The following is a 26218-nucleotide window of genomic DNA, read 5'->3' as shown; positions in this document are numbered from 1 at the left end:
GCTGCAACGCACTAGCCTTTTAATAAAGTTCTTCTAAATTCTGCGTGTGTTGCTGGAGTTTCTACATCTTGGATTCGTGCTTCTTTTCCATACACCTTGGAAGTAGTTGCTCCAGAAACCCTCACGCTGATTCTTAGGTTGGAGTTCACTCACTACTAAAATTTTAAGGGTAGCACCAGTTAAAGTAGGCACCATATTTGTGTTTAGCAGATAGTGTAAGGAAGCTCCAGGGTCAACTTTACATCCCAAAACTGCACACTCTACCATGTTTGCTGTCAAAACTCTCACTATGCAAATCAAAACTCTTGCCCTCCGAGGTTTCTTTGCTGGTGTTGCGTTGAAGTTTGCGTCAATATGTGTTTCCTGTTTTAGTCAGCAATTGGCTTCCATGTAGTCATGATGTATTTAGTTTGCAGGGCATAAGTTTGAATCTTGGATTTTAGGGAAATACACAAAAAATGCCCTTTTCAGTAGAGGGATGTGGAAGCACATCTTTAGTGATCTTGCACCGATACAAATTATTAGCTTCAGTCAAGGTCAGACTTTTTTGGGAACATACTCATAAGAAAAGCTCATTTTGAGCTGATGGAGACCCTAAGGGAGAACTTATGTATAGCTGGTGCAACGGGCTGCAGGTATTTAAAAAATTTGTAACTTCTTATGAGAGTTCCTTGAGAATTCATTTACAAAGTGCTCTTTTATAACTCCACAGATTTGTTGGCTTTATTTTTGACAGTCTCAGTGTCTTCTGGTCCCCATATGGATGTCTCACCATCTGCTTCGTCTCAGCTCTGTAACTCAGCCTACGTATATCCACCTGTCAAACCTGCAGTGTGTTGACAGGCTGCCCACTTTTTTCCTTTATGGCTTAATTCCTAGAACATTGCTTTTAAGGTGCTTTAGAGAAATGGGACACACAGTTGAAGGAGTCTGTAAGCTGTAACTATGTTTATTTTTATATGTATTTTTGTGTGTGATTCTATTCTGGGCTTATGCATGTATGACACACAGCTTTCCCCTTTCTCCTGATATGACATTCATGTTTTTATCTGAACATTTTACATAATTATGTGTCCTTCTGTTTTGCTTTGCACATCATATACTCAGACAAAGAATTATGCAAGAGAGCCACAAGGTTTTTTGGAAGAAATTAGTTTTTAATATTGAATAATGATCAGTTCACATCTCTCTTTTCCTCTGTTTGTGTGTGTGTGTGTTTGCAACGTTCAAGATTAACATTTTACATTAGTGCCGCAAACAAGAACAGCACTACACAAGCATCATACAAATTCAGTCTTATGTAAAACATTTCTGCCATTTACATGCATCACATGCAAATTAACCACAATATTGTGCGACAAGGGATTTTTTTTAACACTTGACATTTTTAGATGCGCTTGAATCAGGTAGTTGGGATTAGCCTCAATCACATAAGCCCCTCTTTAACCCTTAAAAAGTCACATTCAAATCAGCCAAGAGGATTGTCTGTGTGATTTGATTTTAGAATATGATGATGGCATTAAATTTTCATTTCTGGAGAAACTTAACACAGCAATGCTTTCACTATCACTGTTGACTTTTTAGTTCAATTAGCCTAGAATAAATTCTTTGATTAAATAGACAGAAATGATTTAGTCTTATGCTGGTACATTTACATATGCACAGTAATGCTACTACCATCATTTCTAAGTGAAAGGCAACTGTCTGGCTGCTTGCGGGACACATAAATTGAGAACTCCTAATTAAAACCCTACTAACAGAACAAAATGTATATTGATTGCAGAGGAAATGTGTTTGAAAGCAATAGGGGTCAGTCAGTACAGTGGGCTTAGGCGGCACCCCATCAGTCACAAAGCTTATTCAGAGTCAGCAGTTTTAGAGAATTATTATTATTATGAAATGAATTAGTTTTTACTTGAATGTTATTTCAGATAAAGTTACACAGTATGAAATTAGCCAGAAGATATATTTATTTTATATATTGTCTTTTTTCATGTGTCCCAGCCATGCAGTATACACTAATTCAACTCCATCTCCCATCTCGTCACCATCAAATATAAGTTAATGGGCGTAAAAACCCAATAAAACAATGGGATTCATGAGTGATTGTCTGAGCAACCAGTAGCAACCAAGAACATGATAACCAAGCAAAGACAGATTTTTTTTTGTTTGTTTGTTTGTTTTTTGACGTCAGTGAAAATGCTCACATGGTATGTATGCATTCAGATAGGTTTACTTTTGTGTTTGTGTGTGTGATTAAGATTAACTAGCATGCTTGGGTGTAGCAAGTGATGGCAATATGGAAAGCATGAAAGCACCAATGCTCCCTATAGTGAACCAATTAGACTGAAGCCTTGGGAATGCTCAAAGCCATACGTTAGCTTGCCAGCATGTAACAGGCCCGACACTGGGGGGTGACTTCACTTTCCACTAACACACGAGTGCACACACATACTGTACACAGTAAAATACGCAAATACACACATGCACACATAAGAGCACATATGCACAAGCCATAAACAAACTGGCATCTTCAAGTGTCAGTGCAACTGTTTTAAAGTGTTGACTTCAGTAATATCATATTTGCAAGCAATTCTTCTTGTCTCTTTACGTTTTGCTCAAAATATCAAACGCGCCCAAGAATACAAAGTGTTCACCACTCCAAAGTCATGTTAGTCGAAGTGGATCTGAAAGGAGGAAAAGTTATTTAACTCTCTGAGGTTTTACTCTTTGTTTTGATATTGTCTCGTGTAGAGAGACAAATGTGTGTGTTATCGGATAACTTTATGTGCACTATAGAATACAATTGAAATTGTATTCTGTGTGTACTCATCATCTTCAGTTGTCTCTACATGTTTACAAATTATGATTGTGTATATATATAAGGGGGGACATATCCCCTGCAGTATTCAAATATGCTCAAAATACTCCAAACAGAACAAATACCCCAGCAGAACAAATTTTTATAACTTTTTATCTGGGGGTGGATGCCCAGACCTCTTGACTCCATGGCTACGCCTCGGTACAAATCACCTCTGTACAGTGTTTGACTCAAGATGTTTACTTTAAGGCAGTGATACTCAATTTACAGCCCACAGGCCAAATCTGGCCCTAGATAGGGTGCTGGGCATCCTGAAATCCCAGAAACTTTCCAAAATCCAAGAAATGCCCTAAAATCTTAGAAATGTACAAAAACCCTAGAAATGTCAAAAAAAAAAAAAAATCGTGAAATGGCCTAAAATCCTTAAAATGTTCTAAAATTATTGAAAAATCCTACAGTTGTAGAAATGTCCTAAAATCATGGAACCATCCTTAAATCCTAGTAATGTCCTAAAATGCTTGAAATGTCGTAAAATCCCAGAAACTTCCCAAAATCCATTAAATGTCCTAAAATCTTAGAAATGTCCAAAAATCCTTGAAACGTCCTAAAATCCTAAAAACATTGGAAAATCCCAGAAATGTCCTAAAATCCTTGGAATGTTTTAAAATCATAGGAACATCCTAAAGTCGTCGAAATGTCCTAAAATACCAGAAAAGTTGTAAAATCCCAGAAAGGTTGTAAATCCCAGACAATTCCTGAAATTCTTGAAATGTCCTAAAATCCTAGAAATTTCCTAAATTCCTATAATTGTCCTTAAGTCCTAGAAACATGTTTGGGGCTACTGTTGCTGGCCCCTGCCCTCTTGCCATTTTACAAAACTGGCCCCCAGGCAAAGCATATTGAGTATCCCTGCTGTACAGGTATATAGGTGTATATCAGTGCTGCCTTTAGTCGCCTTTCTCCTCTAAGCCACAAAGACTCTCACCATTCTGTGCTTCGGCTGATCTATTTCAATGGTCAATATCACATACGTTCTGTTTGAGCAAGCAGATGCCACGCTGGGCACAAGATTTTCTCCTAAATCCCCCTCAATTTAACATCACTTAGCAAAGCAGATGTTCCCATACAAACACATTTAAAAAAAAAAACATCTCAACTAATGTTGGTATAAATGTATGTCATGTGACAATTCATAAAACCAACACTCTCCCTTCTCTGTCTTCCATGCATGCTCAGTCGATTTGTAGTGGGCTGGTGATTAGTCAAGCAGGTGGGAAGTCATTAAGGAACAGACGCTCTGTTCTAACCAGAGGAGAAACCTTAGCAACAAAAAACAATTTAATGTTTTTATGGAAGATGTATAGAGATTGTTGTCATGATGTGTATCATCCATTTTTTTAGGAACAGTGTTTTTTTAGGGGCTATCAAACCATAAAACACTCTGGCAAGTGCTGTCTGTAATCCAAAAATAAACATATCTGTTTGAGCCAAAACCAATTTGGAGAGGATTATCATCTCATGCAATAAAATTCAGTTACCACTGGGATCAGTCATAGATTTTTAATGGTTGCTTTCCTGGAGATGGGCTTTCAGTGAAATTCATGCTACAGAAGTACAAAATATGCTTTCTAAACATAGCGCATCTTACCATTCTTTGCTTATAATTTGCATTCATATATTTTTTGGCCACTAAGGGGCAACAGAACAAGCTGTTAACACTGTAAAGATGCGATAAAACATGCTGCGTCTTCAGATAAATAAAAATTTAAATCGCAAACACGCAACACAAAAGATTTGATTGGCTTACTGCAGCACATTTTTTTCATTTGCATATTTTTCTTTTCCATTGTTGTATTGGTTTTGAACTTTCATGTGTTAGTGAATTGGTAATTCCTAATGGAAATGTTTTGGGCCAGTGTCGCCCATTTGCCCTTTTCGGCCACCATACATGATTATTTTCTGTGGGCTTAATTTATTGCTTTTATAATAATATGTTTTGCCAGCTGCTCTACACCTAACTGCACTGTCACAGTTCATGTCTGAAATTATGCATCCTGAATTATGCATTCAGGTCACGGCGCTGGTTTCTGTGCTTATCAATAGAGGTATTCTGGAAGCATTTAGAACAGTGGTTTCCAACTGGCGGGTCACGTTCCAACAGTGGGTCAGGGGTCCAATCTGTATGAAATACAAGTGACTTGCAACCATGTCAAGCAAGTGAAAGCAGAGCTTTTATTTTGAAGTGTGGTTTCCTGCTGTAGAGTAAGTGAATGAGTGTGTGTGTGTGTGTGTGTGTGTGTTTGTGTGTGTGTGTGTGTGTGTGTGTGTGTGTGTGTTTTTGTGTGTGTGTGTGTGTGTGTGTGTGTGTGTGTGTGTGTGTGTGTCTTTTTTTATCCGAAGGGCCGTGGCTGTTTTTGTAAGCCTCCCAAAAGCTACAAATATTTTTTCCTTGAGCCTCCCTGAGTGACTGAAATTTGAAAATCCAATGATAATTTCGATTTACACAGTTTCTGGCTGTGATTAATGAAACATTTTTGTGACTTTTTCCTACTGAGGTCTGGGCTAAACCCTCCATGTCCTCAAATCTATTATATATATGGAACTCATTCTTTATGCAGGCTCACCCAGTCATGCAGGTGTTTGGAGGTCATATGTAGCACCTAGAAGCTCAGGGTCGACTGGTTGAACTTTCACAGCACCGGCACGGTCTCCTTCTTATACTTGCATGTCCTGTAGAGACTCCAGCTCACAGCCATGATCTAACACTGAATGTGAATCAGTTTAGCTAGCTGAAATTTTCTCCCCGTGTGTGGTGCTGCAGGCAGTTAGGGAGATAACACTAACTCACATTGATCCTCCATTTCAGCTCTTTTGTTAGCTGATTACAGGGGAGGCTTGTGACCATGGGCTGTTACATTGCAGAGGCCCAATGTCAGGTCTGACTTTAGGCAAGGCAGCCCGAAATTATTATGGAGAGCGCCTCTGATATATCCCTGAGTGCAGTTAATCTCTGATGTTGCACTGGATTTGAAGGACGCTGAAGGCAAATTGCCTCTGAGGTGATATGGATCAAGGTTTTACACAGAACATTGCGTGAGCATTGTCAGATGCCATCTGATGTCTCTGAACTTTACAGATGTGGTAAATAACAGTAAATATGTTCTTGCATTGGAGCACAACAGAATGAAAAGCACACAAAACCATGCACAAAGTGTACTCATGGCATATTTATATTTTTAGTTGGAAAAAAGTGCTATATTTGGACATGATGAACATGATTGCCTCCTTACTGAGACAGTAAGCTGTAAAATCTGCCCATGCAGATGGTACAAAATTATCTATTGCTGCTAAAAGAAAGATTTTACTTCTTGTGAACCCATCTTTTGGTGGTGTGTGTTTAAACTTGGGTGCTCTAAGACAAACTAAAAAGATGTGAGGAATGGTGGTGTTAGGTTTGATAGTGTTGATTTATTTGATGAAACCATGCGATATCTCCTTTCTCCCTTTTTCTATTTAATTGTGTTACTTCCTCAAGTGCCTGGAGCACTGTGCAGAGGCAGAACAATAACCATTTAAAAGTTTATGGTTTTTGAAATGGATGATGAACACAGCCATTCTTAAATCTTGAGGACAGAATAATACATGGTTAATGGTGTAGATGACCAAATAGAATTTGTCCTACTTTCATGTCGTCCTACAGTTAATCCTGTATAGTGTTGTAAATGAGGCAGCAAAAGGTGATGACTGTGTTTATTTCAAGTCCTTTACAGTAGCCTACACTTCAGCGAGAAATCTATAAAAGGTATCAAGCCATTATCTCTCCTGTCAAGGCGTAAAAGTTAGTGTTTTATAACCTGAAAACCTCAACGGCAACAGTTTGATTTCATGTCACACTAAGGTTAGCATTTTAAATAATGAACTCAGTATCCTCAATTACAAATCTTTAAAGCTGCAAATATATATATATATATATATATATATATATATATATATATATATGAATGAAATTGCTCTTAGTTATGTACCCACACAGAATTATGGTTTATCTCTACAAATCACCTTTACAGAGAATGTTTTGTGTCCTTCAACTCACATATTTTTTTTATCTTACTTTCTTAACCTAGTTTTCATTAATTTATATAAAAAAAAAAAAGCTATAATGACCCCACTGTACATAATCTACCCAGCATCACCCGGGTGACAGACAGCAGTAGTATATAGCTGGTGCACATCAGAAGAAAATGTTGGCATTGTATATTTCTGCAAATAACAAATATGTTACATTTGCACGTTTCAGCTGACATTTTTATAGCAAGTGGAAGGGATGGTGCCACAAAAATAGTTCATGCCTCTGTACCGACGACAGCTGTAAATGGAGGCACTGTGTTTTCATCTGTCCGTCCATCTCATTCTTGAAAACTCGATATCCCAACAACGCTTTTGAGGAAATTTCTTCAAATTTGACACAAACATCAGCTTGCATTCAGTGATGAACAGATTGTATCGTGTATTGTGACCTTTTGTCCATCTCATTGTCATGGATGCAATCTTGAGAAGGCCATGAGAGGATTTCCTCAAATTTGGCACAGAAGTCCAACTGGACTGTTAGGCGCTGCTTCTAATTTACTGAGACATTGACACAGAAGTTGTTGTTTTTTACTGAGCCATCACTGCATTTTCTGCAGAGATGGTGTCATGAAAAAAGGTTTTTATTTTACAGAGACATTGGTATGTTTCCAGAAGGAATTGTGCCCCCAAAGCGGGGTATTTTATTTTCACTGACTAATTGATTTTTGTGTGTAAACCTAACCACACATGAACCACAGCATTGTTAAAATGCTACTTAATAATTTACAAATATAACAAACCCTTGGTTTGCACAGTTCCAATAATGTATTTAACAGATTTAGCAGCAAAAGAACCAACTATTTTCCTCAGGTATGGGTTAGACCAACCAAAAGCTGAGTTAAAAGAGAGTTAATATTGGACTAAGCTGAAATGCTATGCCCAGAAAATGCTAATGATGCCAATTTTCTTGCTGGATCTGTAAAAAGAAAAGTGCTTGCTAACACGTAGAGCTTCTGCTGCCAGCAGGTTGCCAAAAAATAAGTTAATTCAAGTTAAAATCATGTTCTGCATCCAAAACAAAGCTCCTTTTGTTGGGAGGCAATTCAACATTGAGTAGAAAAAAGCAAGTTAATTATGAATTCAGTCGTATTCACAATGATTATGTCTCTCTCTTTTCTGCCTCGGCAATCAAATAGGACACAAGGAGATTTAGCTGGAGGGGAATTTAATCTTCCAGAGAATGCTCTCAAACTATCGCTTAACTCGCTTTGGGGGTCAGATGAGAGGATAGAACCTGTGAATTAAATTTTGGCATAACTTGTTTTTCTAGGCAGGACAGTTGAATGTCATGTTGCTTGGAGTGGTGTTTCCACTCCATCGCCACTGAGCTTTCAGACAAACACTTTGCTGACAAAGCAGGTGAAACACTCTGATACCTCAAAGCAAATCTGACATCAGTTTTCCATTACACTGAATAGAATTCATGAATAAAAGCTTGCCAAATCTTTGGCAAGCTGTTTTTGTAATGTTCTTTTTTTGGTCTGTGTCCTTCACACACAGACACAGTAAAATGGTAATCACTGAAGCATTTATTAAACGGTAGATTGCAGTTGTTAAGTAATGTGTAAATGAGTTGGAATGGGCCACTGTGGTGCATTTAAATGTTTATCCGGCTGTGTGATGAGCAAGTGTTTGCAAATATAGGTTTTATTTTGGTTTCATTTCACATCTGATTTTCAGGGATTGGAAAAACAGCTTTAATATGGACGATTTTCATGAAGACTCAAAATATTACTCGTATTAGTGCTTAGTTCATGTTAAGACCTGGTCAGATCCAGAGGCAGTTGACATAATGACCTGCTGCCTTACTAAAGCAGGTGCTGAATACATGCAAATTTATGCCCACAAACTCAGTGAAATCTTCTTGGTACATCTGGCCACAAGTGTGTATTAAATGCATGATGAGATCAGTGTAGTTTTGGTGACAGTGCACATTTGACAACTGCTTGCTTTTCGAGATTTTACATTAGTTGTATCCATAGCAACAAAGGAGTAAAGACTGCCTGTCCTTTTATGCAGCCTCACACCCGTGTGCCTTTTTAAATTCACATTGTCATGCTGAGCAGTCAACTTCAGAACATCTAAAACTGCAGTCTGTCAACATTTGGTTTCAGCCATACATTTTCTCTGTCACACAATCTTTTAACTTGAGTTTACACACTAAGGCCCTTGTCCATTAATTCATGTGCTTTCCCCAGCAATATGCATACAACACATTATATGTTGTTAACTGTCAACTGCCGTTGAGCTCTACTCTTAATTCATCTCCTGCCCCCCCTACATGCCCCCCTCCGCTGCACATGCACAAACACATTTCACATTTCTTGGTCCCTATGCTAGTCAGTTAGAGTTGCTCAAGAGACTCTCCTCAGGCCGTGGTTAAACCCACTTACCATGTCTGAAGCTGTGCTCATCGCAATCTGTCTCTTAAGATGCATCATGACAGCTACTCCTGTCTGCCCTGGACAATGTTCACTGTGATGTAAGACTGAAGGAGGTGGAGAGGTGCCAGGGCAAAGAGAGAGAGAGAGAGAGAGAGAGAGAGATGATGTAAGACAGCAGATACAGAGAGACAGAGATGGAGTTTGTGTTTGCACGTTCTCAGTTATCGGTTAAAAAAATGTGAAGGGTAAAAAATGTTGAAACCACAAGGCTGTATGTCACACCACTAATACATGTCAAGGCACAAAGCAGTGTTAGGCAATGGGACATTTTTCTTTTACTTGAGGAGAATAAGGTTTTGGTCTTTGTGTTGGACTGCAGTTTCATTGGAGTTAGTTGGTGAGAAATGGAACTCTTCATCATAGTATCAATCTTGCTTTGCTGGTTAAAGCTTTCTGCTTCTCACTTGTGATAAAAATACACAAACACATTCATGCACACGCCCTTGAGAGTAGGAATATGGCAATGCTTTTGACCGATATTTTGGTCTTTAAGGGGATGTATGTAACTCTGGAGAAAGATAGTTAATTGTTGAGTCTCATTCCCAGGACGTCAAATACAGATGGTTTGTGTTGGTTGAAGGACCAAACCCACAACCCAAGATGTCTGTATTTGATGACCTGGGAATGAGATGCAGCAGTTACCTATCTTCATACCTGCCAAATTCAAGACCTCAAAACAGGGAAGATTTTGAAAAACAAAAATTTCATTTTCAGAGACTTTGTTTTCTGACTTCTGGTGACCTTTGAAGAATAAAAATAACCAAATCAAATCAGAATTTTTATGTTTAATACTTTTAATTTAGTAAAAAGTTTGGTTCATGACCCTGGTACTTCAGCAGAGTACCAGGAGGAAGGATGGAAGCTCGGCTGTTGGCTTGGCCAGTGCCAGGAACCCACAGCCTTCCTCCTCCCTGGACAACATACCCCTGGGTCCTGGATGCCTTAGCCAGGCTAAACGGGAGCCTTATGGTCTCTGGAAGACAAGATAACCCACCATGGAAAAAGGAGTGCAAGCTGGGTCCCACACAGCCACTGAGGCACCTCTAAAGCCCTCACTAGAACACCTGTCTGATTTATGCACGCATAGTGCAGTCAGCAAAAAGTCAAGGTGTTTACCAGCAGTAGCAATCATCTCTCAGGAGTCAGCCATTAGGCGTGATTCCGGCCCCGTAGGGCTCGAGTAGGAGGGAGACAAGAGGAAGCACTAACGGGTAGGCAATGATAAGTGTATAACTCTAAATGCAAGTGTAAAGAACCACTAAGACGCATTGTGATCCAATCATTCATACCACTTGTCGAGGTAGTCTGGGACACAGTTGACCTCATACCTTCTGAATTGTAAATGCGAGGGCAAACAAAACAAAATCTGAACTGAATCTCAGCTGGAGACACAATAGGCACAGGTGTGAACAACATTGTTGGAGCTGGCAATGAAAAACAAGAGTCTCGGGGGGGAAAAACATCGGAGGGTTGGCAGGTGTGGCTATGTTTCTTCAGAGTTACATACAGCACTTTTAAGTGATGCATGATGTTGTGTGATGTGACAGAGTATGTAAAAGGATAAGTGTGGTTTATTGCTACTTTGGTCTTATTTTTCTGCTGATCTCCTTGATTCCAGGTCCTGTATAGCATATGGGGAAAAATCTAATAAAAAAGTAAAAGAGAGAACACTTCCCAGTGAAGTTTTAAATAGATTAGAATTGAATTCAAAGGCCATTGCACAACAAATTCTTCTTATTCCTCTCACTCCAAATTCAGACTCTACCATAATAGCCTGACCTGACAGACATGGGGTGTCTAGAATAGAAATAAATGTCAGACGGTCATTTTCATGCTCATTTTATCCTTTGCAGTGTGTCACAGCGGAAGACAATCCAGGCAGCATGTGGGATGCCTATTCACTGGCACTGACCCGCAGTAGCACAGCTCTTTACACGCGACAGTAAACGTGGCGTGGCGCATTAATACATAGCTCTACTGTTAGATCATTAATAATTTATGAACATTACACTCTCTTTTTTCCTAATGTACCACACTTCCATTTATTATATTAAATTCTGTCTCTGAACTGTCATTTGGTTTCATCTCATCTCATCTGCAAACCTCACTCATGAAAACGTCACAGTCGAGCATCGTGACAGACATTGTGGATGATAAATGCAGGATTACAGCATACATAAGATTATATGGGAACAGATTTGTAAATGAGGGATTATCGGGTAAAAAGGAAAGAGAGGGAGAAAGAAGTCGATGAGAGAATAGAAATAAGGGGTTGTTAGCAGAAAGGATATAACAAAACAGAAAAACTAAAGTGAGTAAGAGTATATGACGGAGCATAAAGGGTGCAGACAAAGGAATGGACATCAGGTGAAAGACAGAGATGAGGTGTGATTGACTAAAGAAATGTGTAAACTCCAAGACTAAGAAAGTGAAAGGAGCCAAATCCCTTTGCACTGCGTCCTCGGCAAGTGATGAAAGTCATTCCAATTTTACAGCCATGATGACATGTCCCCAATGTCCACTGTCAAATCGATCAATGTGTGCGCTGATGCACAGGCGTGTGGTTATGTGTGAATGTAACCCATTTACAGTCTGTGACCGCCCTTGGACTGAAATATATGCAGTATTTGTGACTGTAATTCTGCTCCTGGAGCGTGCAGGCGCATGTTATTGTCATTTTACACATACAGGAAAGGGTTGTCCTCATAAAAACAGAAAAAGCTTCCAAATTAAGACCACTTGCGTTTTTTCCTTTTCTCAGAGATATTTTTTAAGGTGAGGACTCAACTTTCTTATCTTCGCCTGACATTCCACATTGTTCCGACTAATCAAAATTCTGAAGCACCATTAGTCTGAAAAATATCCCACTGGACTAAAAGTCTATTTCTCTGACAGTCTACTATCCTAAAGTCAGATGCCCACAGATTAGAAGTCCTGCTTTTCTGAAAAGACACATTCCAGCAGTTAATATTATTAAATTGCCAAAAAAACATTTTGCATTGTATGTTTCTGTAAACCAGGGATACATTACATTTGTCAATAATGTTGTGGTGAATGTGTGGTAAAATTTAGGCACAAAAACCACTTGGTTATGGTCAAGAAAAGATCATGTTTTTAATTAAAACACCCATGCTTGGTGGCACAAAAGTCGCTGGAAAAGCAGGGATAGGCCAGTGAAAACCTCCTGGATTCTGTGGTTTAAATGCCTTTGGAAAAACACTGAAGAATTATTGAAAAACACCAAGGATCAGTGGCTCAAACAGAGCTTAGAAATGCCTTGATAGGTTGGTAAAAAATACATTTGGTTGCTTAAATACCAATACACAAAATCTGACCAGTTAATCTTACTTAAAATAATCTTGGAAACTCATTGTCTTGAAAAAGAAATGTAATCATAACCACCAATTTTAACTTAAGTTTACTTTATATGTAATTGTTAAGTTTGCCCAATTTTCTTTCCAGACTAATAGGGCTTTGGAATTATGGGACATCAGATAAATAGCTTGGCATCATCCTGAGTAGCCCTCATCCCCTGTGGGAGGTTTTCTCTTGTTTTGGTGGTTTGAGAATGATGGCAGTTGATAAAAGGAAAATATTTTGCTATTTTAAAAGCATATGACCAACTTTGGCATATGTGTCTTTGTGTGTCTGTGTACCTGCTAGTCTACCATCCCTTCATGTGTTTGCATGTGTGTGTGTGTGTGTGAGTGAGTGTGTACCATTTTCTCTTTTTTTCCCCCTTCTGGGACATGTAAATAGACTTGTCATGTTCCAGGCAGCCTCCAGTCAGCAAGCCAAGGCAAGGGTTTCTTGTCTCTTTGGTGTTTTTTATTTATTTTTATTTTTTTGCCTTTGATCTGTCCGCTGTCTGGTGAAAGAGGTGACATGAGCTGTCACTGTCTTCCCCATTGCTGCACACACTGCTCCGGAAAAGCTCACAAACACCTCAAGGATCACCGAGTCACACAGAGGGACATACACACAAGACAAGGTTGCACATTTGTATCTGCGGACAGGGGTATGTCTTAGGGTGCGTGGAGACATCAACACACAGATACATGCACAAACAGGGCATGGGACAAAATTAGAAGATAGAGGTAGACGGTGAGATAGCTGACTGACAGGCTGCCAAGTTGACAGCTGGCACCATTCAAGACATTCATGGGACTCACACTCGAGTTTGTTTTGACTGGTGAGCATCTGTGGCATATTCACTCTCTTGGCTTACTGTATGATTAATGTGAAGCATGGTGTTACTGGAAAAGAGCAAGTTTTTTTGGAAAAAAAGTGACAATTATCTATCCAAGCACCCCTTTTCTCGGAAAACCTTTACTCTCAGGTATAGAATATCTTTCAAAAAGTGTCCAAAAGTGATGTCTCAACTTCCAGCATGTCCTTAAGTGCAGTGGTTCCCAACTGGTGGGTTGTGATCGAAAAGTGGGCTGCAGGTCTGTTCTGAATGGACCTTGAGTAACTTCTGAATGTGTCAAGCTTGTTCAACACACTTTATTCGGAAGTATAGTAAGTTTCTGGCACAGAGTTTTTATTTTGAAGTACTGTTCATTTATTTTTGCAAGATAGTTTTTGTTTTGTGTTCTGAGCTAATGTGTTGTTTACATTTTGTGAAATAAAATTGAATATGTGGTAATTTCGCTAAAGTGTAGACCCTGAACTAATAACTGAGGAAAAACCTAAACCCTGTGACTGGACCAGCTGGGAATCATTGCTTTAATATACCTTTTCAGTCTCTCTTGCCCAAGTCACATCCAAAGGGCAGATTCAACTGAATTGATCTTTTGCCCTTTTCTATAGACATATGTTGACTTACTATACTATGGACATCAATAGCTAGCTTAGAATCTAATCTTTCCAACACTGTATAAAACTCAAAATGTGTTTCACGGTCAATGTGAATGATAATGATAGAGTAAGTCACCTATTTAATAAAGTAAGTTTGTTAACTGAAACCAACTGTAATCAAATTTTAGCCTCTAGTTGTATTATATTCTTCCAGATCCTCCAGTGCATATGTACAACTCAACTTGAGTTATACATATGCACTTATTTTCCTCTCAGTGGGACATTTTTAACTTCTGTGTCCTTGCCTGGAGTGCCTCATTCAGTATGAACACACCTGAAGAGTCCATCTTTGACTTTTATTACAGTCTTGGATTCAGTTTGTTATGTATGTATGGCTGTGTGGAAAGACATTTGATGTCACAAACCTGGGTTACAGTCAAGCAATGAATTATATTGTTTTCAGCAATTGGGGACTATCAGGGACATAGTATAACACAATGAAGCACTCAGCACATCACCATCTTGATGTGCACTGTGCATGTCTTTGACAGCACCCCACTAAATTATTTCTTAAGGAGAATCACACTCACAATGTGACTTCAAGTGCATGGCACCAGATTTGACCCCTCTTATTCGGTGACAGGGATTTCACGGTCAAATCATTTCCATTTGGCATCTCTGAATGGTGAGGTCACAGGGATAAAAAGCCTCATGAAGTGTATCCTGCTATAGTGAGCAATCCAGGTGTAAAAAAGACAAATTGTATATATCTAATCTTTGATGTAGAAACTCCCGGGGAGGCTGTAGCAAGTAAATGGCCTATTACAGCAAGTTAACTGTCCTCTCCTTTTCACCTTTTCCATCTTTTCTCTGCAATTTCCAAGAATACATATGAGGTGTTCACCTATCAAGCAGCTTATTCCATTGTTGCCTGTGTTTGCAGCAGTGTGCTTAGTTTACTAAGAAGGTACTCACACTGTCAAACTTCACACGTTTAAACAGAGCAGATGCTTTTCTCAGCAGCTGATTTTCTGAAATGATGTAAGCATAAGGGGGTAAAATAAAGAAATGCAAATAATAAATGAATATAGATACATATTAAAACTAGAATTACCAACTCAGGGTTGTATGCCTCTGCAAACCAGTCAAGTTCCAGTAACACTTTACATCCATGTCTGTCATTGACAGTCCTTCAAATATGGATGTAGCTGCAAAGGGAGGAGGGAATTCCCTCAAAGTGTTATTAAGATATGATGTTCACAAGAATGAGACAGTCACAGTGACACTGACCTTCAGCCACCAAAATATAGTCTATTCATCACTAAGTCCATTTGGATATATGTGCTAAATTTGAAAATAAAATAAAATAAAATAAAATAAATAATCCCTCAAATCCTACTTGAGATATTGTGTTAACAAGAATCAGAATCAGCTTTATTGGCCAAGTATGCTTACACAAAGAAGGAATTTGACTCCGGTTAGCTTTGCTCTCAATGTACAGGAATTAGACATTAAATATAAAAAAATAAAAACAGAAAATTATAGTTTTAAATTTACGTATTTAATGAGATAGAAGCAAAGTCACAGTGACCTTGACTTTTTACCACCAAAATCTATTGCGTTTATTTCTCAGTCCGAGTAGATGTTTGTGCCAAATTTAAAGAAATCTCTCATGGCATTCTTTAGGAGAAGCAGACAGACGTACGTATTGACAGAAGGGCAGCCCGACAGATTTATGGGCAAACTGAAAACATAATGCCCTCAGCCGCAGCTGTCGTCTACATGGAGGCATGAAAATCCCTCTAATAATGTACAAAGTACATATGGTACACCGATTTTATGAATTACTTGAACTACACAGTGTACCAACAGCTAATGACTTCTGTCGATGTGTGTGTTTGTAGGCTGAGAAGATTTTGTTCCATGCTGGCTGACAGACCCTGAGGGAGACTGAGCTCAGAAGGAGTCCACAGAGCCAGAAAGGTATCACAACTAGACATAAATACAGAACTGCACCATATAGTTTCACCTCCTGGGACAATTCTTAAAAGTTACAGGCCCCATTAATGGCTTTTGAAAAAAGTTGCTTCCTCTGAAAAGCTCAGCTTAGGTTTGTGGCACAGGACCCAGTCCTGCATGAGTCCAGTTTTGCCAGTTAATCTCAGTACCAGATCCAACCCATTACTCACAGTTATCTTTAAATCAATTCTGCCCGCCTTGTAGACAGTGTCAAATATACAGGCTCAGAGCCAGCTGCTGGCATAGGCAGTGTACAGTAGGTGAATTCAAGGGGTATTGGGGTATTATAGGGGAATGCTCCCCATGTTTTCATTGGATTATGTTCATATGCCTTCCTGACAAACTCTTCTGTTGCTTTTTAGCAATGGCACAAACTGTGAATTCTCAAAAATAATAAAAAAAACTTCAAGTTATGAAAGCAACTGCCTATAAAATAAATGTCTAATTATGCCTGTTTTATCATTATTATTATTATTATTATTATTATTATTATTATTATTTTAACTGCTACTTTTTTAACTGTGCACTTTTTGCTGGCAGCACATCAGGTATTGGACAAAGTGCACAGACTCTGGCACAGAACATCTGCCCTGGTTGTCCCCTAATGTCCTGAATGCACTTAAGGGACCTCATTGTCACAAATACTGGACAGTCCCTCTGCAGCCACAGGAAAGAGGCAGGTCCATTGTCAGCGCAGAGGATCTTTATAGCCCCAGATAAAGGCAGGGCATTGGCAGAACTCCAACAACAAGAAAGCAGGATATAGAGGAGTTGTAGAGCGAGTAGTAGGTCCTCCTTTTACATATGGAAAAAGAGGGGGGAAACGGGAGAAGGAGGAATGTTGCGTTTCTGCTATCTTGAAGTAGGTCACATATACAGGGCTGCATTTGTCATAAATGACAGCTCTATTAATCATGGAAGGGGCAGTGTCAATGCCCAATGGCTTTGCTCTGCAGGTGGGTTGTCCCTCTGGATGCCAGGGCTCCAACCTCTGTGTTCTGCCCGTGTTCTCCCTACTTTCCTTTCCCTCCCCATCCCTCAGTGCTTTTCTATACTGAAATGGCTCTCCTTGCATGCCCTCTGTACACATCTGACTCTCACCTCTTTCTTTTTCCAACTTTAATCCCCTCTTCCTCTGCCCTTGAAACTTTTCCTTAATATTAAGTCCTGCACTCACTCCCCATCCAAAAACTGACTGTCTTGCCTCAAAGTCTGAAACATCTCAGTTTTCGCTGACTCTGTCTTCTCATCTTTTTATCTTTCTTCCTTTTTCCAATGTCCTTCCATTTTCCATCTTTAGTCTTCTTCCATCCTACTTCTCCTCCTCTTTTCTCCAGATGATGGCTCTGGTTTTTCAGAACTCAGCAATCAGCCAGTTAGCACTCCAAGCGCTGACATGTTCCCGGGTGTCTTCACCAACCTTGTTCCACTCACACGCCTGTCTCTTCCTTGCATCTACTCCTTTCTGTGTAGCAAGTTGTTAGTACAGGCCTCGAGGGAGAAGGATGTTAAAGGGAGATACCTGTCAGTGTAACTGTGTGTTTGATTGTCTGATAGGCTGTCTGTACACTAATGTATGCAGGAACATGAGATGACTAAGGAAGAGTTTTGGCATTTCTGACTTACTTCATCTTCCACACCCTTAAACTGAGATACAGCATATTTACAATTTAGAATGATATAAAATAGTTATGTTCTTAGACAACAGCACATGCTGATACACACATTAGGCGTTGTATAAATCACAAGAGACTGTAAAGATACAGCACCATCCAGCAGATCACTTCAGTACCTGTACATTTCCCAATTTTTTTCAACCCCTGTCTTCACTGTGCAGGAAGGGAGGGATATCTAGGCGCTCGTTAGATTGAGTGAAGTTGACAACCATTCATCTTCACGTCCTACAGACATTGTTGTCACACAGAGCTGGTTGATAATTGGCAAGGTATTCCTTTAAGGCAATGTTGTGCAGACAAACATATATACCAGCAGTATTACAGTCACTTATTACAGTAATGCTATGTTAGAAGGCATGTTCACTCTCTTCTGCATTTTGATAGATGGTTGGTCAGTTTGTCTCTTCCCATAAAGATGGCTAGCTTCTACCAAAAGAGGTGAAATGTGACCCCCGGTAACTCCAGAGTCATTTCCCTTACAGTATTCGTTGTGTGCTCCTAGCTGGCTTGCCAAGGTTACTCACTGATAAGCCTACTATCAGAAATCACCTTCTTCAGAGTTGGAGGGTGTCTGAACCCTGCAGCTTCACTGTGAGGTCAGGACTTATGTTTGAGTGTTGGCTGTGTAATGTTAAATACAGAATATGTGTTGTGTGGATGTAAGAAATGTCTTTAAAGATGGAGCTGTGCTGAGTAACAAAAGTTAAAAAACAAGTATAGTGGTTCCCACAAAATGACAGTGTATGTTTGGTGATAGCTGTTTTTGATTTATTTGTTCATTTATTTATTTAGCATCTTTTAAACGCTTGTGTGTCCCTTTGACGTTTTCGTAGGTTTGTGAACGCAGTGCAGCAGGCAGAGCCCTCTACGAGTCCTTTTTTTCTCCCCTTAGCAGCAGTTTGTCACTCCCGGGGTTGATAATTGATGTGTCAATCCATTCTCAGCTGATTAAATCACATGGATGGATGAAAGCAGGAGTTTGTGGGTAAAAGTAAACTTTTAAACCTAGCAGAATTAACGTTAAGTTTCACTTTGAATGAGCTTGACATTCTTCTGCATCGTCTCTGCCCCAAGTGCGCTATAAATAGCCGTTCGGTATATATATTGAGTAGCGCTCGTAATAATCACTCCAACTCCATAAATCTATTTGTGGCAGGGGATGATTTAGAGGTGGCAGCCCGCCAGAAATAAATGAATGCATGGGAAACCCTGAAGTCATATAAGTAACTACTTTTGCTGTTGTGTTATTGATAAAATAATCAGTGAGTAATGAGCAATTGATAACCTCAACAATACAATTTATTCTGTGACACCAACATTTTTGTTCACAACTCCTCCATGTGGCCATCTCATCTAACACTGGCTTCTGTCTGTGGATATTGTGTGTGTGTTTGTGTGTGTAAGGACGTGTGTGCCCACCACTGCTGCTGATAGTGTTACATATTTCAGTCAGATCCCACAGTCATATATCTGGGTGCATTTGAGACCAGAGATAAGGAGGGATTTATGAAGGCAGCCCTTTGCTAAGTCAAGGTGAACAGCAGAGATATGATGCTTCTGTGTGTATGTGGGTTGGCACGTAAGTCAGTGTTTGTGTGAGAGCACAAATGTATGATATGAGAATTTAACTGCCATGTGCATACACTATGCATGTGTTCAAAACTGATGTATTCTCAACTAAACTATTCCCCCTGTGGAACGCCTGTGAAGGATTTCATGTCTTATGGTGCCTGAAATCCATCCTTTCAATATCTCATTATCATTTTATTTCTTCATTCATTCTTTTTCCCACCAACTTAATCCTTTTCGTAGTGTCATGGCCTGAAGCCTTCCCTAAAATACATTTGGCAGGAGGCACAAGGACTAGTGACCTGTTTTGGGTGTCTGTCGCTTTTTATCCAATGTAGTGTATGTAATTATTCAAATAATTTTATTCAGTCTCCCAACTGTACAGACTTATTTTAGCATAATTAATCATCAATCATTTTGTCTGTTTTTGATGTTTTTATATGACTTGTAAAAAGCAAAGGGAGCCCTAGGAAAGAGCACTCCTCAACCTTTGCATCCAGAGACTGGCATCCTGATGTTGTTACAGGTCTTCCTTCTCTCCTCCTCCAGACTTGCAGCCAGCTCGGCAAGTATCTGGTCATGCCTCCATCTGAACTTGCCATCAGCAAGGCTTGACTGGCAAGATGACAGCACATGTTCCAGGCTTGCCGGTTTCCCACACAGTGTGCATCCTGGGTTCTCCACCAGCCCCCAACAATGGAGGTTTACTGGTGCTGGTAAGACATCATATATAAAGCACAGAAGGAACTTAATTCAATTGTTCTCCATGCTCCACACATCCCTCCAACCCAGTGGTCTTCCTTGGACACCATTCCAGCATGTCCAACTCCCTCGATGTTTCATGGACACTGCCCGGGCTTGTCTGTCCGCCTCTTCCACCCTGTGGAACTCTTCCTAGACTAGGCTGCAGGGACCTTAAGCTTTTGCATCCTTCCACTTTGCCCTGGTTTGACTCCTAGGCCCAGTCTGCCTTGGTTGATTGTTCCTACAATGTCTTTGTGGTGTAGTCTTGCCTCTGCCTCTGCCTCTGCCACAGCCCTGCTTGCCAACCACTTTCCTATTGGTCACTGCTGTCACGCAGCATTATCACCTGCCGGGCTTTGGCCACCTTTTACCCCTCCACCACTGATGCAGGTTGCTTTCCAGAGCTGTACAGACCAGTTGAAGAGAAGCCTCTGGGGACTTATTGCCATCATCAGAAGAAGGAGTTGATCTTCTTCTCCAGGGCTTCGACTGTTGTTACCAGCACTTCATACATGAGCAGAGGCCAAAGAAGTCTTGGTAGCACACCGTGCTGGTAACCCCAGACTTTGAATCTTCTGGGCAGCCCGCTCCTATCCAAATCTCGCAACCAAGCTTCAGCTTGCCCGAGCATCTCTCTCACGCTCTCGCTATCATTCAGTCCTCTCTGTACCACCTTCCCAGGCTCTTAATGGGTCTCTTGCTGTAAGTAGGGATGAGCTCCTCACCAATCCTGAAGCAAAACTGGTCCTGGATGTCCCCTTTCCTCAGAACAAGGCTCCTTGACTTTGATGGCTTGAACTCCATTCTGGCATCTGCAATGATCTTGCATAGATCTTCCAGAATCCATCGACCTTCAGGGATTGATCTTGCAGTTTTTGTCTTTACTGGAGCCTGCTAGACACCACTTGCCAGAACCGCTCCTCTTCTTGGCTTCTCCACTGTCTTAACCAGGAGGTTAATCGAAGCTGAGAACAAGATAACCTAGATTGAACATAAGGTGACAATGCCTTTTTCCATCTGTTGCCAGCTGGCCCTGAAATCCCCACAGGTAAATTGCATCCTAAAGTTGTTACAGTACTCTTGCAAGAGGTGCTGGTCTTTCCTAAGGACATGGTATGCCTGTAATGTGAGCTCCACCAGCTTGTGAGGGACAGTACCACATGCATTGGTTATGTCAAGCCACAGTACTGTGAGATCTCCTTGATGATATTTCACATCCTTAATTACCGTTGAGATGACACGTGTGGTCAGTACAACCCAGAACTCCTAGGACTCCCCCCTTCTGAACTGAGATATCAATAAACTTGAAAACTTGAAACAGAAAGTTGGTGAGTCTGTTTGCTAAGATTCCAAAGAATATCTTGCCCTCCACGTTAATGAGGGAGAGATGGCATGAAACTTTATACTTTTATACTTTATACTTGCCTCTTTTGGGATGAAACACCCCTCCATGACGAGCCAATCATCTTGTGGGCGATTCCTCCTCCATGCCACCTTCAACAGTTTCCAGAGACTTCTTCTCAGTTGCTCGCAGTACTTGTACACTTTGTATGGGATTCCATTCGGTCCCGGTGGAGAGCCACCCCTTGTCCGTTTTAGGAGGTCATTGACCTCCTTCCATGAGAGTCTTGGTCAACAAATGCGATTGGTGGTTCACTCAATGTCATCAAGTCCTCTCCAATCTCCAGTTCCACTCCCCCTCTTGGATTACTGTGAGTGCTGGAGAGGTATTCTTCCACTTCTTCTCTTGATGCCTGAAGTTGGCCAGATCTTATATCCCCCAGGAGCTTGGAAAGGTAGGAAAATGAGTTTTTGGTGAACTACTCTCTCTGCTTAGCCCGCCATCTTCTGTCGCTCCAGAGACACTCTGCTCGGCGTAAAGTTTTTATACATTCTCTCAGGTTGTCCCGAATCTCTTTCAGAGCTGTTTTTTCCCCTTCTGAAGCTTGCTTGAAGGCTTTCCTGAGCCTCCAGAGGCTGGCACGAAGCTGCTTTATTTCGTTAATCCTGCGGTTCTCCCTTGGCTGCGCAGGTCTTGGTTGATAGCGTCTTGACTGTTTTACCCCAAAGCGCTCAGCCCCAGTGGTCCAGATTATGCTTGCCATTGCCTTCATTTTCCGGATCAGTTCCCCTGCAAGAACATGCTCTAGCACTTCATCAACCTCTAGGTCTAACCTCTCCCACTCCTTCCTGGCCTGTGCTGCCGGCCATTTGATTGCTTGCTTTCTGACCCCATGGCTGCGCTGGAGTTGCTGCTGGATATTCCCACTAATTACTTGTGTTGCTCCCAACGGTGCATCAGAGGTGGTACTGCCCTTGCTCCCTTTGCCATGTGCCTGGAGATTCCACGTACTGTGGTTGGTTTTATTGCCTAAAAGTTGAGCAAATGTCTTAACTCTCTGGTCAAAGCTAAAGTGCTGGAGCATGCTGTGTGTCCCTGGAAAGCCTGTTTTAATTGTTTGTACTCTATTTTTGAGTCTTGTTGAGGTAACATTAATGAAGTGTCGCTGTTCCATCCGTCATTTCTTATTGGCTTTATCATTGCTGAACTTACTTCGTTGTACATTTTAACCTCTTTAGCTATTACAAAAAATGAAAGGATGATTTGTTACCTTTTCTACTGCTTTTCTCCAACTACCAGCAACTTTTTAAGTGGAATGTTTTCTTATATGTTACTCAATGTATGAGTTGACATTGAAAATCAATCAACACACAGTAAATGTAATAATGTAACAACTTTAATCATTATCATCATTATCATTTTTTCTTTCTCTTGCATGCCATACACATAAGTTATAATTGTGTGTTCACACACAATTAGAGTATGCAAACTGAAAATATTCTATTTCCTCAAGTCCAATTCATGTCATCAATTTGTATATACATTACCTAGGCCCACAAATTTTCATAGATATTTTAAAAAGGACAAGATTTCCAGTTAGTAGTTTTGAGGATCTCTTTGTAAAAGACTTATTTACTAAGCTCTTTAAAAAATATAAGCCATTTGGCTAAAACAACACCTGTGACAGTGAGAAGTGACAACCTGTGATGTTTAAGTGAAACCTTTTATTTAGAGGTCAGACACTCTTCATTGTATAGTTGTGCATTTTATTGGGTGGTGTAGGTTTTCAGAGCATTTCAATCAAGAGTTGGGGAAATAGGTGATAGAAGAAAAGTACGTTTTGGAGATTAGGATTGAGACATCACTGCAGAGGACAGTGGTGTTAGGTGATGTATGTCACTCCCTATTGGGTGTCTCTCTTGCCCTGCCACCCTATTCATTGGCGCACTCCGAACTGACGAGGATCGGAATGCACAGCACACAGCGACTCCTGCCCCCTGGCATTTTGTTATTTCACAGAAGAGTCTTTCTCTTTTTGGACTTTTCTTTCAGGTCTCTCAGATTCCCTTGTCTTCCTTGTCACATAACTTTCTTCACAGTCTCTTTGAACATTTTTCTCAACTCTGAAAGAATTCTAAGGCCTTTATCTACTTTATTTAACACTCAGTCATCATCATCACAAGGCACTCTATGCAGAGAAAAATATAAGGGTGTTTTTTCGAGGGGGATCGTGAATGTGTAATTCATTTATTCCATCATATTTTTCTTAGTATGTCTGCCAAATCCCAAGATGTGCCTATAAGTTGGGTTTTTATAATAAAGCAAGGCATTTAATGTTCTGAATTTGTTTACATTATATGATATCAGCTTGCACAGTCCACAATTATTTTTTTATAAACCTCTCTTTTGACCACAGCACTGGACCGACAGACTTTTGTGTTTTATCTGTCACTGTACTTTGCGATTATGTTTAATTACATTTAGTGTCAGTCAAGTGATACCCACGGGATGTGTAGTAAATCTCCACAAGTAAATAATTCCTTCAAATACAATACATTTGGCATAAATGTCCCATTAATTTCTTCTTATGAAACATGTTTGGTACAACAACTAAGACTACACTTTATTTTTTATTTTTATTTTTTTTTTTAAGTAATTTTAAGTTTCAACACCACATCATAGGTACCAGCAGATAATGCCTTTAAAACGACATATCGGCACTGGCCCAAAATGAACTTTTCTGCCAATATGACAAGCCAACAAGATGATGCTTCATTTATGCAACTTTAATTCATTTAAATAGGTAAATTTTGCTCTGGTTTTGGCTATTGTCAAGATTGTCTTAGTCATCCAAGACTGTTAAAGTGGGAGGAATTTGACAGTTTTGTTTAAAATTTGTTACAGAAGAATAAATATGGCATGTTTCACATATAACCTAGGTTAAGGTAGTGTTATTGTTTTGCCCAATGAATGTGTACATTTTGAAAAGCATTGTATTTAATGTCTGCATCTGCCACCAGTGGGTCACAAGGATTAGAGTAGATCTAATATGTTAATTTTTTACGACAGGAGAGACTTGATTTTCTATTTAGTTAGATGGAAAAACATTAGGGCTGTATGCGACTCTGAATCATGTTAATTGAACCAGATTTGACCGTTCAATACGAATATTCAACGATTTGTTTTTAATTCCATATAAAGTTTAAAGTGTGAACGGGTCCAGTGTGACATTCAGTGTGACAGCAGCGTTCATGTAAAGAAGCTTACAGCGTTCATGGCGGATCAGTTATGCAGAACAACATTTTTTCTGAAACTAGATATCAAGAAAAAGCCAGAGACTGTGTTGTATTAAGTTGCTGTTAGCTTTAAATTCACTTCTTCTGAGAGAAGATAATGTTATCTCGGAGCCTTAAAGTGCATAATCTCTCTTCCTCTGTGCCTCTGCATCATGCATGCATCTGCTTGTAACAAAGAGTAGCATTTAAGTCAAGAGCACTCACTCCGCAGCAAAAACCTGGGGACCAACATATCCCCAGAAGGATACTGCACAGCACGCAGCAAAAGAGAAAAATAAATAAATACATTACTCGACTTGAAGCACTCTCAGTTAACTGAGGGGTCTCTGACTGACAATTCGAATCTCCAACTTTTAAGGGCAGCTCTAAAAAGCATATGTGAATGTATTGTTATCAGCATCGGCATTGGCCAGAATTAGTCCAAAAATATTGGATATCTGCAAAAATACAATATCATGCATCTCTACCTGAAGGACTTTATTTTGAAAAAATGAAATTACATCTAACACAGATAACAAAGAGACTTGCTGGAACACCGAATTGAATGGACTACAGCATTTTATTGGAAAAATATTTTTCTTTAGCTGTCCCGTGAGTAAGAGTGTGTCTTACTGCAGGTTGCTAATTAACAGCACTTCTTGTGTCACACTGTGTGAATTTGGACATTGAGGCAGTGTGTACAGTATATTTGCATATCACATAATTGATTTTCTCTCAGCCCCAGTGTACTATCCTATAAAATATTTAAACCACTGGTGATTCTACTGACAAAATACTATTTTCCTACATAGGGATAAGAAAAGAACATTGCCACCATGGGAGTGCTACATAATTGGGATACATTCTCACACACTGGGCTTCTTGACCAAGTTGTTCAATGCTTTCTTTGCTAAATGGGGAAAAAAGGTACCCCTGTGCATTCTTTATACTGTTTATGTCTTACTGTGGTGACACTAATGACTCTTGTGAACAATGTCCCATGTTGACTATAGGCCCATCAGATAACATGGTAGCTCTCTCTTTTCCTCTTCTTTCTTTTCAGATATGTATTCATACAGACATACAAAAACGGACATACAGTACACAAAATATTCTTAACGCATCTCATATTGTTCACCTATATGAAATTGCCTGCTCCATAAACTGGCTGCAGAAAATGTAATCACATTTTCTTGTGCTTATGTAAACACAATGTAAACACATTTTCTTGCCCTTTATAAGCAGGTTTCATTATTACTGGAAATGCCAATACCAATTGAGCATTTTCCTTGCAGGAGTTTCCTTACAAAAATCAACATCCAGCCAACTATAATTAGCAGTTGTATTAAATATTGTATATCCAGTCAAGTAGATTAGTTCACTTTTTCACTTCACAGTGT

At 39.8% G+C, this 26218-nt stretch overlaps 1 protein-coding gene across 2 annotated transcripts in view; it reads left to right on the top strand.

Moving 5' to 3' along the window:
• Window positions 1-26218, top strand: part of LOC148187255 (leukocyte cell-derived chemotaxin-2) — a 167155-nt gene that overhangs the window by 120574 nt on the left and 20363 nt on the right. For both annotated transcript variants that reach the window (XM_088088424.1, XM_088088423.1), the window contains exon 3: window positions 16098-16176. The gene's annotated coding sequence lies outside the window, so the exon portion shown is untranslated. The remainder of the gene's footprint in view (window positions 1-16097; window positions 16177-26218) is intronic.

This window comes from Plectropomus leopardus, chromosome 15 (assembly GCF_026936395.1).
Source record: "Plectropomus leopardus strain MGB_pleo_1.0 chromosome 15, ASM2693639v1, whole genome shotgun sequence".
Taxonomy (NCBI): Eukaryota; Metazoa; Chordata; class Actinopteri; order Perciformes; family Serranidae; genus Plectropomus; species Plectropomus leopardus.
Note: the sequence above shows the minus strand (reverse complement) of the source record. Positions and strands in the feature narration are given on the sequence as shown.